The following is a 12,789-nucleotide window of genomic DNA, read 5'->3' as shown; positions in this document are numbered from 1 at the left end:
TATGCAGTGCCTTCAGAAAGTGTTCACACTCCTTGACTTTTTTCATATTGTCTTACAGCCTGAAATTAAAATTCATTAAATTGCTGTGTCACACACAATACCCCATAATGTCAAAGTGGATGTTGTTTTAAATTACATAGATATTTTTTTACAAATGAATAATAAATGAAAAGCTGAAATGTCTTGAGTCAGTAATTATTCAACCCATTTGTCATGGTAAGCCTAAATAAGTTCAGGAGTAAACATTTGTAAACTGCCTGTTGCTCAAGCCCTGAAGTCAGGATATGCATATAATTGGTACCATTGGAAAGAAAGAAAGTAAAAGGTCATATTGAAAATTAGCTCCCTGGATGCAATTCCTATGGCTTCCACAGGGTGTCAGCAGTTCATGTTCAAGTTTTCAGGCTTGTAACTTCAAAAATGAATAAGAAATATCAGTTTTAGTACAGGGACACAGTCTTGGAAATTCTTGTTTGCGTGCACCATGAAGACAGGACGCACCTGCTAAAATAATTTTCCTATTGAACATAGTTCTCTCCGTAAGAAATATTATAGTTTGATTACATTTTAAGTTATCTAAGGAGTAAATAGAAACGTATTTTGACTTGTTGAACCAAAGTTTATTGGTAGAGTTTCGGATTCCTTTCTCTGCAAGTTGAACAAGTGGATTACTCAAATCGATGGCGCCAACAAAACAGACTTTTTGGGATATAAAGAAGGATTTTATCTAACAAAGCGACACTACATGTTATAGCTGGGACCCTTTGAATGACAAATCAGAGGAAGATTTTCAAAAAGTAAGTGAATATTTAAAATTGATTTGCGAATTTATGAAGCCTGTGCCGGTGTAAAAATATTTTGATGTGGGGTGCCGTCCTCAAACAATCGCATGGCATGTTTGCGCTGTAATAGCTACTGTAAATTGGGCAGTGCAGTTAGATTAACAAGAATTGAAGCTTTCAATTTTTAATATCCATAATTGTTATGATTATTTATTTGAATTCCGCGCACTCCAGTTTCACCGGAAGTTGTCCTGCTAAAAATATTCCAAAACATGCATCCTGTTTGCAATAAGGACCATGATGGCTGCATCATGTTATGTGGTATGCTTGTCATCGGCAAGGACTAGGGAGTTTTTGGGATAAAGGAACTGGACTCGAGCTAAACACAGGGAATGTCCTAGTTGAAAACCTGCTTCCATCTGCTTTCCAACAGACACTGGGAGATAAATTCGCCTTTCAGCAGGACAACAACCTCAAACACAAGACACATATACATTGGAGTTGCTTACCAGGACAACATTCAATGTGCCTAGTTACAGTTTTGTCTTAAATTGTTTTGAAAATCTATGGAAAGACATGAAAATGGCTGTCTAACAACGATCAACAACCAACTTGATAGAGCTTGAAAAAAAAAAATGCAAATATTGTACAGGTGTGCAAAGCTCTTATTGACGTACCCAGAAAGACTCACAGCTGTTTTCACTGGGAAAGGTGATTCTAACATTTATTAACTTCATGTCCTTCTCAGTTTACTTGGAGATAACTGTACAACCATCAAGATGAATTGTCAGATCAAACAACATATCTCTTTGTTTTGTCTGAGTTTAAAAGTTAAACATTTGCCGCCATCCACTTCCTTATGTCAGGGTAGCCAATTTTGGGGCTTCACCATGTTTAATGTTTCATCAAAATTTGAGGAATATATAGTACAAACCTTGAGAGACACTTAAACTAACAATTGATTTGTCAGAGGACAAACCATCCACAGAGACGAACTGATATCTTTCCGTAAGATAAGATCTAAACCAGGCAATAGCTTGTCCCTGTAGACCAATTAGGGTTTCAAATCTCTCCAAAAGAATGTGGTGATCGATGGTGTCAAAAGTGGCGCTAAGGTCTAGTAGCACGAGGACAGATGCAGAGCCTTGGTCTGGCTCCATTAAAAGGACATTTACCACCTATGGTTGGGTCTGAGAGAGAGAGAGAGAGAGAGAGAGAGAGAGAGAGAGAGAGAGAGAGAGAGAGAGAGATGGGAGAACTGTGATCCCATCTAACAATACTCCAAGACAGGGCCAACCAGGCAGGATATAACCCCACTCACTTTGCCAAAGCACAGCCCCCACACCACTAGAAGGATATCAACAGACCACTAACTTACTTCTCTGAGACAACAAGGCTGAGTATGTCTCATGAAGATAGACCACGAAGATGGGAGAATTTGGGAAGGTTGAAGACCAAGCAGGCTTCAGCGTTCTGGATAAGTCGCTGGGGTTTGATGGCACAAGCTGGGAGTTGCAGTGAGATAAGTAGACACACAGCCTCTAGTAAAGATGAGGTCAAGCCTATGTCCTGCCTTCTGAGTAGGAAGGGACTGGGAAAGGGGAAAAAGGAGGGGGGGAAAAGAGTTGGAAAGAACCCTTCCTGCTGTCAATGACCAAAACGCCCTCTTTGGCCTCATGGGTGGAATGATATTAATATTTTTTATAATTTCATAATACATTTTTAAAAACTGTTTTAAACCGACGAAAATCCAATGTTTCTATGTCAAAAAAGTTTTGTTGTATTTCAGTCTTCTGTGATGTATATAAAGTGTAATATTGGATGCAAGCTCAAAACACTTACCAATACATGGTCGGACAGTAGACCTCTGAGACTGAAAAATGAGAATTAATTATTATCTTTCCAGTGTTTTCCATATTGACTGTGTTATAGTGTATTGTGTATCTGTATGCTGGCTTCACAACACTTATTTACAAGTAAATGGACAATAAAATATATCACCTTGTCTTGTATAGCTTTTTAACAAAACTCTGCCATGTTGACTGCTTTGTTAATGTTTTAACTGCCGATTGTCACTTTAACCAAGAGAGTTGAGCCAGAAGAAAGAAATGTATAGATAGAAAGAGAAAGAGGAACAAAAAAGGGAGAGGGAGAGAGAGGAATGGAGAAAAAAAACAGACCAGGTCAATTGGGCTCCCGAGTGGCACAGTGGTCTAAGGAACTACATTTCAGTGCTAGAGGTGTCACTACAGACCCTGGTTCGATTCCAGGCTGTGTCACATCTGGCTGAGATTGGCATCTGACCTTTGACCCCCTCCTAAGAATAACTGTCTGGTGATTTCATTACATTGACTGAAGGTGAATGTCGCCAACTCCTTCTGTCAAATTAACCAATGACAAATGTGTCTCCCGGGCCTAACTAGGCCTCATTTTCTGTTACTTTCACTCATTTGTCTTACTCCACACCTAGACACACACAAAAGTCCACATTTCTCATTATTAAATCGCGATTGAGCTCCCTCCCTTCTGAGAGATGGAGATTTAAAGTGAGTGACAAGTTCAATAGGGCCTCCATTACATTAGGTTAGAGAGCGCTGTGGCGACCATAACTCAATACAGACGGACAACCTGTTTACATAATTATCTGAGAAAGACCACACAGGGCTGGAAAACTAGGTCATTATTACTCATTCTTATCACGTTTCAAGGTAAGACCCAGATGCAGACAACGTCGAATTAACAACAGTTTAATAATCCAACAGGGGCACGCAAAAGACAGGTCAAGGGCAGGTAGGGGTCAATAATCCAGATAGGTGGGGCAAAGGTACCGGACGGCAGGCAGGCTCAGGGTAGGCAGAGGTCAGTTCTAGATACGTGGGGCAAAGGTACCGGACGGCAGGCAGGCTCAGGGTAGGCAGAGGTCAATAATCCAGATAGGTGGGGCAAAGGTACTGGACGGCAGGCAGGCTCAGGGTAGGCAGAGGTCAGTAATCTAGATACGTGGGGCAAAGGTACCGGACGGCAGGCAGGCTCAGGGTAGGCAGAGGTCAGTAATCCAGATAGGTGGGGCAAAGGTACCGGACGGCAGGCAGGCTCAGGGTAGGCAGAGGTCAGTAATGGAGATACGTGGGGCAAAGGTACCGGACGGCAGGCAGGCTCAGGGTAGGCAGAGGTCAGTAATCTAGATACGTGGGGCAAAGGTACCGGACGGCAGGCAGGCTCAGGGTAGGCAGAGGTCAGTAATAGAGATACGTGGGGCAAAGGTACCGGACGGCAGGCAGGCTCAGGGTAGGCAGAGGTCAGTAATCTAGATACGTGGGGCAAAGGTACCGGACGGCAGGCAGGCTCAGGGTAGGCAGAGGTCAGTAATGGAGATACGTGGGGCAAAGGTACCGGACGGCAGGCAGGCTCAGGGTAGGCAGAGGTCAGTAATCTAGATACGTGGGGCAAAGGTACCGGACGGCAGGCAGGCTCAGGGTAGGCAGAGGTCAGTAATCCAGATAGGTTGGGCAAAGGTACTGGACGGCAGGCAGGCTCAGGGTAGGCAGAGGTCAGTAATCTAGATACGTGGGACAAAGGTACCGGACGGCAGGCAGGCTCAGGGTAGGCAGAGGTCAGTAATCTAGATACGTGGGGCAAAGGTACCGGACGGCAGGCAGGCTCAGGGTAGGCAGAGGTCAGTAATCCAGATAGGTGGGGCAAAGGTACCGGACGGCAGGCAGGCTCAGGGTAGGCAGAGGTCAGTAATCCAGATAGGTGGGGCAAAGGTACAGGATGGCAGGCAGGCTCAGGGCAGGCAGAAAAGGTCAAACCTGGAAAACTAGAGAACAGGAACAATCACGAGACAGGAACAGAGAGGAAAAAACTCTGGTAGATTTGATGAAACAGAGAACACAGGTATAAATACACAAGGGATAATGGGGAAGATGGGCAACACCTGGAGAGGGGTGGAGACAAAGACAGGTGAATCACAAAGACAGGTGAAACAGATTAGGGTGTGACAATTCCCCTGTCTTTGATTGATTAACCTAACCTTGGACACGAGCTACAGAGAGGGAAAGAGAGCTGATCCAGGCAGTTGCTGCTATGTTAGACTAGTCTTTATAGTTGAAGCTGGCTGTGGCTGTAAAGTACACATTGAGTTGGAGTGGTGAGGCACTTGACCTGTAAATAACCTTCTTATAGTAGATGCCCTTTTACAGAAGAGGGGAAAGAGACAGAGAGTTAGAGAGATAAAGAGAGAGTGATAGAGGGAGGCAGATGTGTAAACTCCAGGAGCTGGGAAAGCAGTGGCTAAACTAACAGTTAATAATAAGGTCAGAGGTCAAATAGCTGATGGTCAGGACAGGACCCTGCTGGTCCCCAAACCAGGGGCTAGGAGGGGGTCTAGGAGGTTACAAGGGGCCAACTTTATTTGTAGGGGAGACTGTCAGTATGTCTTAATGCTCTGAGACCTGGGGAGAAATGCGTCTGAGGGGCAGTTGTGGGGTATATTGAAGATTGGAGGTTGCCATTACATGATCTACAAAAAACATCAAAGTATCTCCTTCATTTGCCAATGTTTCAAAATCTCCAAGGTGATCATTGGTTGACCTTTTTGAAGTTATTTTAGAGGACACAAGGGACCACACATGAGGGACAGAGAAGGAACAGAAGGAGTGAGCAGAGGGGTCAAACAGAAGGGAATGATCGAGGGAATAAAGAAGATGAAGGAGTGGAGGAAAACGCAGAAGCAAGCAAACAGGAGTCTGTGGAGTTATTTTCTCTGTCACCGTAAATAAATCATTCTGGAATTCCCAGCCTCCAGACTTCCAGCTGCGAGTTTGAGACGTGGAAGCAGGTCATCTGGAAGTGACAGGAAGGTGTGAAGCAAACATCCTGGAAGGACCTCAGATTACAGGCAGAAGTAAAAGTGATTAGTCTTTACAGATCAAATGGATTCAGTAAACTGAGCGACTACTGTGCTTTATATCTCTCCCTCTCTGGCGCTTAGCAAGATATGAGTACAAAAAAATGGAAAGTACTAGAACATTAAAGGTATATTTAACTTGTATCGCTCCTCCTCATATCTTTCTCACGTTTTTCTCTCCTTTGATCTCTGTATCCTGTACTGTCCTCTCATAACAAAACTCTACTCTAACCATCTCCTCTCCCTTTTCCTGTTTCCATCCTCTCTCTCTCTGTCCTCTCATAACAAAACTCTACTCTAACCATCTCCTCTCCCTTTTCCTGTTTCCATCCTCTCTCTCTCTGTCCTCTCATAACAAAACTCTACTCTAACCATCTCCTCTCCCTTTTCCTGTTTCCATCCTCTCTCTCTCTGTCCTCTCATAACAAAACTCTACTCTAACCATCTCCTCTCCCTTTTCCTGTTTCCATCCTCTCTCTCGCTGTCCTCTCATAACAAAACTCTACTCTAACCATCTCCTCTCCCTTTTCCTGTTTCCATCCTCTCTCTCTCATGTCACACGTGTTCTCTGATGAATTAGCCAGGGTTGTGTGCTGTCGACCTCCTATTAGGTTGCTGTCTGATTGACAGACCCCAGAAACAGGCTGGATTCATAGGCACCATAAACACACAAATACATAATTGTATCTTTATTTTGTCATTGTCGTTAGTCACCTAAAAGCAAGCACATTATTCTGTTTATTCTCCTCTTAATGACTCATTCTGGGACAACCTCCACACATGCACACACACAGACACATGCACACACACACACACACACACACAGACACATGCACAAACACAGACACATGCACACACACAGACACACACAGAGACACAGACATACACGGAGACACAGACACATGCACACACACAGACACATGCACACACACAGACACAGACACTAACAGAGACACAGACACATGCACACACACACACACACACACACACACACACACACACACACACACACACACACACACACACACACACACACACACACACACACACACACACACACAAGACACACACACACACACACACACACACACACACACACACACACACACACACACACACACACACACACACACACACACACACACACACACACACACACAGAGACACAGGCACACACAGGGACACAGACACAGACACAACCACAACCACACACACAGACACATGCACAAACACAGACACATGCACAAACACAGACACATGCACACACACAGACACATGCACACACACACAGACACAGCCACACACAGAGACACATGCACACACACAGACACATGCGCACACATGCGCACACACAGAGACACAGACACATGTACACACACAGACACATGCACAGACACAGACACATGCACACACCCAGACACACACACAGACACAGACACATGCACACACACAGACACACACACAGACACAGACACAGACACATGCACACACACATACACATGCACACACACAGACACATGCACACACACAGACATGGATGCACACACACATGCACACACACAGATATGGATGCACACACGCATGTACACCTGCACACACACAGACATGGATGCACACACGCATGTACACATGCACACACACAGACATGGATACACACACGCATGTACACATGCACACACACAGATATGGATGCACACACGCATGCACACATGCACACACAGACATGGATGCACACACGCATGTACACATGCACACACACAGACATGGATGCACACACGCATGTACACATGCACACACACAGATATGGATGCACACACGCATGCACACATGCACACACACAGATAAGGATGCACACACGCATGTACACATGCCCACACACAGACATGGATGCACACACGCATGTACACATGCCCACACAACCCACTAGTGGACTGTGACTAGTTCCACGTGTCACAGCTACGAAAATAGTTGGGTGTGTCAGAAACATTGATTTGATTTATTTGTGGGCCACAACTAAGCTTCTAAAAGCTACTAATGGAATGTGGGGGTGTTGGGTGAAGTCAGACAAGAGTTTGGGAACCACAGTGTTTCTGAGGAAGAGGCCAGAGGGGCTGTGTTTTTGGCTAATAGTACTATTGTTTTGAGCTTTTATGTTCTTGTGTTGTGAACCTCACTGTGAGGGCCTGTTTCCTCACATGTTATTGATCAGGAAGCAGATTTGCTGGCAAAATGCTGATGGACGAGAAAGCGTGAACTACCAAGTCAATTTTCATGGGATAATATAGTACTGTGTTGCATCATAAATGTGTCTTCTATTGTCCAACAAACACAGGGTCCAACACAGTATCCAAGAGAGATTCGATTCAAGAGTGCAGTCTATGAAGTGTGTCTTTGCCCCATAACAGCAACACCTCAGCATCTCAGACATATGGAAGTGCCATGTGAGTGATGGGAATCAGTATGTTGGCCAGACTTGAATTGGACACTAACACAACAGGAGAAATGAAAATTAAAACATCACTTGGCCTGTAAAAGGTGCACAGAGAGGCCTCGACACGTCTGAATGCAATGGATGTGCCATAGTTCACATATGACCATGCTGTTAGCTACCAATGAGGCATTCCAATGCAATGAATTTTACTGCTGGCAGGCCAGTGTGAAATATTGGAATACATAAAAAAATAATATCAAAATAAACACACTGAGCAATGAGGATTCAAACTGCTGATATGTGGTTCCATGAGGGACATTAAACTAGAAAGGTGCGTGTGTAAGAGTGTACACTACCGGTCAAACGTTTTAGAACTTATTCAGGGGTTTTTCTTTATTTTACTATTTTCTACATTGTAGAATAATAGTGAAGACATCAAAACTATGAAATAACACATGTGGAACCATGTGGAACCAAGAGAGTGTTTAACAAATCAAAATATTTTTTATATTTGAGTTTCATCAAATAGCCACCATTTGCCTTGATGACAGCTTTGCACACTGTTGGTATTCTCTCAACCAGCTTCACCTGGAATGCTTTTCCAACAGTCTTGTAGGAGTTCCCTCATATGCTGAGCACTTGTTGGCTGCTTTTCCTTCACGCTACGGACCGACTCATCCCAAACCATCTCAAATTGGTTGAGGTCGGGGGATTGTGGAGGCCAGGTTATCTGATGCAGCACTCCATCACTCTCCTTCTGGGTAAAATAGCCTTTACACAGCCTGGAGGTGTGTTGGGTCATTGTCCTGTTGAAAAACAAATGACAGCCCCACCAGAATGGATGACGTATCGCTGTAGAATGCTGTGGTAGCCATGCTGATTAATTGAGCCTTAATCTAAATAAATCACAGACAGTGTCACCAGCAAAGCAACCCCGCACCATCACACCTCCTCCATGCGTTACGGTGGGAAATACACATGCAGAGATCATCCGTTCACCCACACCGATATGGCGGTTGGAACCAAGCATCTGCAATTTGGACTCATCTGATCAAAGGACACATCTCCACCGGTCTAATGTCCATTGCTTGTGTTTCTTGGCCAAAGCAAGTCTCTTCTTCATATTGATGTCCTTTAGTAGTTGTTTCTTTGCAGCAATTTGACCATGAAGGCCTAATTCACACTAATTCACATCTCTGAACAGTTGATGTTGAGATGTGTCTGTTACTTGAACTCTGTGAAGCATTTATTTGGGAGGCAATTTCTGAGGCTGGTACTCTAAAGAACTTATCCTCTGCAGCAGAGGTAACTCTGGGTCTTCCTTTCCTGTGGCGGTCCTCATATGTGTTATTTCATAGTTTGATGTCTTCACTATTATTCTACAATGTAGAAAATAGTAAAAATAAAGAAAAACCCTTGAATGAGTAGGTGTTCTAAAACTTTTGGTGGTGTATGTGCGTGTGTGGACAGAGTGGGTCCTGGTTTCTGTCTGGGACGATAAGCATTGTTCCTCTCACAGACAGAGAGCCAAGATCCATTTCACATACTGCCCACACCCCTGCCCTCTCATGGGAAACTAACAGAGTGGCCAAAGTGAACTGCATCCTCTGGCTTGAAAGTTGACGTTATCATTTTCGAAACACAAAGACCTAACAATGCCGAACCATTGTATAACAACATGTCTCAACGATAAGCTCATGTGTCTTGACACTGTAGAACAGGTTATGGAACTCATCCCAATCATTCTCTGACATGGCAGGTGCATTTAAACTCCAGTAGTCAGAAACGCTGGAAGGCTTGTATTCAGGAGCAATTGCCCTCTGTAGATCTGAGATGTTTTTTCCAACGGCTTCGTTCTTCACTCATTCCTCCTCTCATCCAAGGCCACGCGTGAATGGATTACAGGCCATGCTGTCCAAATATCCCTGTCACCGCTGCTAGCTACAGATGTCATGCCTTGTTAGTCTCAGTGACCCCCTGCACACTCCTGTCCCCTTGCATTAAGCTCCAAATCTAACCCCAGTTACACACACAGGCTTCTCAGGCCTAGGTCAGGACACACCTGGATGAACCTGTCAAAAGACATACAGAGACCAGCAGAGAACAGAAAACCCTGATTGCCTGTAAATTCCATGGAGAAACAGAGACCCATGCAATGGTTTGAGATTCTGGAGCAATGTGAATGCTTGTCTCACTGAGGGCAGACCTGGTTTATGTTTTACTCACACTCCCGCTAAGCAAACCACAGTCGGACATGGGAAAATGATTAGAACATACTTAAGCATTTTATTGCACTTGTGGTTGCTTTGGTACAAATATATTATCTTCACCACTCATAAACACATACACAGACCCAATCCTCAGACATTGTTGTATCTCTACACGAACATGTACATGCAAGCTAGGGCTGACCACAATTACTCAACTGATCCATTTTTTTGGTCGTTCGGCTGTTGGTTAGTGCCAGTCAAAAGTATGGACACGCTTTCTCATTCAAGGGTTTTGATTTATTTTACAATTTTCTAAACAAATGACATAAGCAAATGATGAAATAACACACATGGAATCATGCAGTAAGCAAAAAAGTGTTGAACAAATGAAAAATATATGTTAAATTTGAGATTCTTCAAAGTAGCCACCCTTCGCCTTGATGACAGCGGCTGGAGAGACCTGAAAATAGCTGTGCAGCAACGCTCCCCATCCAACCTGACAGAGCTTGAGAGGATCTGCAGAGAAGAATGGGAGAAACTCCCCTAATACAGGTGTGCCAAGCTTGTTGCGTCATACCCAAGAAGACTCGAGGCTGTAATCGCTGCCAAAGGTTTTTCAACAAAGTACTGAGTAAAGGGTCTGAATACTTATGTAAATGTGATATTTCATTTTTGTGGTTTTAATATATTTGAAAAAAATTATAAAAAACAGTTTTTGCTTTGTCATTATGGGATATCGTGTGTAGATTGATGACGGACGTTTAAAAAATAATAATAAGGGTGTAACGTAACAAAATGTGTTAAAAGTGAACGTGTCTGAATACTTCCAGAATGCACTGTACATACAGTATTTTCAAACGCTCTCCCAGTGTCTCACCCTCGTTGTCAGTGTCTGATAATGTTTAACTGGAGGTGGAATGCAGGGTTTGTTTTTATGACTGATCCTGGTGTTTCTCTTGCACCTTGCTGGGCCTTTAGGCACATATCTAGGATGAGTTTCCCCTTCTTAAGTCCTAACATTCACCATTGAAAGGCATAACACAAACTGACGTTAGATCAATGCATAAGAAGGGGCAACCTCATCCTACTCTCACCTTGCCCGGGTTCTTAAAAAGGGGCTCCTGATCCATTTGACGCTTTGGACTGATCCCGTCCACAGATCTCCCGCTTTGGCTCTCCTGGGACCATCCCAGGTGGATCAGAGATGGCTGCACAGACAAACATCTGTCCTGGCAGACAGAGGGAGAGGGGGATGATAAGCAGGATGTCGTGGTAAGAGAGAGAGAGCGGGCGTGAGAGAGAAAGAAAGAACTGGAGGTGGGAACAAGGGAGGGAAAGGGAGAATGAAAGAGGGGGAAAGGATGGATACCTGGGGTAGAGAGAGAGGGGACAAATGGGAAGTAGAAGAGCGGGCGGGAGAAGGGTCTGGTAAGCTTAGACTGAGCTAGAGAGAAACAGGTGGTGGTTCTGTGTTGACTTGATAGGTTAATACAGGTTAAATGGATAATGAGTTTAGAGCACGGTGTTGTAAATGGCCCTGCAAAGCCATGTGCTGTGAGAACAGTACTATAGCTATGTACTCAATGACCAGAAAAACATATCTGTCTTAGGAAGTGGCTCACTTAATCAGGTGTAGTCATGTGTCAATGTTTCTTAAACTTACAGAAGGCAAATCCTTTCTCCAAAAGGAAATATGAGTTGATATTAGTTGGTAGGGGTCTTTCCTTCAACATTATTGTCTTTTGATGTATTTTACTATTTATTAAGACTTTTTCTGGTAGATGTTTTTCTCTTATCCGTCTGGTTGACCAGAAATCCAAGCCATTACTTATGTATGCCTAATTTTAAGATGAAAACGGTTGAAAAATGTATATATGCCTTCATTTCCCCAAAATATAGACTCTTAGCTTTTCTTTGAGACATGTAGCTTCTCCTTTTACATGGACATGACCATAAGCACCTGTAATGGATATTGCCTAATGTCATTCACTTAGCAAGTCTGCTGCGCAAACGTGGGAGAGCTGTTTTAGACAGTCGATTTCCTTCTACTCAGACAGCACACACAGTCATAAAATATACACACCCACACACACATGCAAATACACGCAAAGTTGCAAACACACAAAATCAGTCCTTTATAAGTCTGTATTTCGTATCCACCACACCCATCTCTCTATTGTACCCTCTTCCTCTAACGCACACACAAACAGACACACCTACCGTTCCATGATTTTGGTTCATACCATGGTTCATTTGGAAAACATTTCATCAGCTTTTCTTGCTACCGTCTTAGCAGCAAACAGAGGGCCACCGAGCCAAGAGGTTCTCGCTTCCAGAGTTCTGACACATCGGTGTTCATTTGCTTACCTGACTAGCTTCTCCCCTGTGTCGCGCAAAACTATTTCGCCACATGTGCTGCTCAACGTGCCTCAGCGAGCCTTTGTCTCCAATTCTGTG

This window comes from Oncorhynchus clarkii, chromosome 20 (assembly GCF_045791955.1).
Source record: "Oncorhynchus clarkii lewisi isolate Uvic-CL-2024 chromosome 20, UVic_Ocla_1.0, whole genome shotgun sequence".
Lineage (NCBI taxonomy): Eukaryota > Metazoa > Chordata > Actinopteri > Salmoniformes > Salmonidae > Oncorhynchus > Oncorhynchus clarkii.
Note: the sequence above shows the minus strand (reverse complement) of the source record.